This window comes from Kryptolebias marmoratus, linkage group LG8, assembly GCF_001649575.2.
Source record: "Kryptolebias marmoratus isolate JLee-2015 linkage group LG8, ASM164957v2, whole genome shotgun sequence".
Classification (NCBI taxonomy): Eukaryota; Metazoa; Chordata; class Actinopteri; order Cyprinodontiformes; family Rivulidae; genus Kryptolebias; species Kryptolebias marmoratus.
The window spans coordinates 28,914,048-28,915,032 of record NC_051437.1 but is presented as its reverse complement, the minus strand read 5'-3'; the positions used below and the strand labels follow the sequence as shown (position 1 = coordinate 28,915,032).

General features: G+C 44.5%; 1 protein-coding gene across 1 annotated transcript in view; it reads left to right on the top strand.

Annotated features, from left to right (window-relative positions):
• LOC108228618 (DENN domain-containing protein 2D) overlaps positions 1-985 on the top strand; it is a gene marked incomplete in the record, with an annotated part of 28,690 nt that overhangs the window by 15,928 nt on the left and 11,777 nt on the right.

Below are 985 nucleotides of genomic sequence, written 5' to 3'. Positions count from 1 at the left end.
TTGGAGCTCTAAACGTCGGCCATGTTGTAGTCTGTGGATCTCTCAGGCAGCTGAAAGTCTCTGGTTTTCCTCTCAGGTCCGTCAGATTCATGTTGCTCCTGAATTAATTTCAGTTTTTGCACCTCTGGGTTCCTCATCTGGTAAATCACCGGTCGTTCCTTTAAAGGTCCAGTTGATGCTTCAAAAAGCTCCTTAAAAGGGCAGAGAGTTTCAGCGTGCACGCTCAGTGATCACACACACACCAACTGGAGAGTTCAGAGAAAAAGACCAAAACGCAGCCGAGGAAGCTGCTTTAACACGTTTTTACAAATCGAGAAACAAAAACACGCTGAAACTAGTTTCCTTTGAAGCCTCGCAATGAATCTGTTTGGAATTTTGTGTTAAAAAAAGCTGTGAGTGATTTTAAAAGACGTCCGTCTGCTGCTGGGGGTCAGAGCGGAGATCTGCTTCGGAGGGGAAGTAAAACCGAGCCGAGCCACAAGTCCGGGTCCATCTGACCCGAAGGGCTCGGGAGGGTTAGACCCAAAACAACCCAACGCCCGAGAACACGAGATCCAGCCCGCCTGACGCTTCAGAGGGCTGGTGATTGTTTCCAGGGGTGAGGGAGGGAAAGGCCCAGATCTCCTCTGAGGAATGCATATTTGCCCGCTGTTCGATCAGTTCGCACTCAAAGTCTGCGTCAGCCATTTTTGTGCATTATAACGGTAATTAGCTGCAGCAGCCATCTTGATTTAGGTTGACTCAGTAAAATCCATCCAGCTGATCAGCCTGACTTCAGCTCAGTCAGTTCTACAGATAATCAGTTCCTCCAGGATTTCACAAGGCATTTTACTAAAAGTTGCAATTTTTTTTTTACTAAAATCAATAAAAAACCATAACTTTTAATATATAAACCAAAAATCCTTCCTAGTTTTGTAAGATAATTCCCAACAAACATTGACATTCTCAAAAGCTGCTTTATTTGAGAACTTTGATAGCTTCTAAA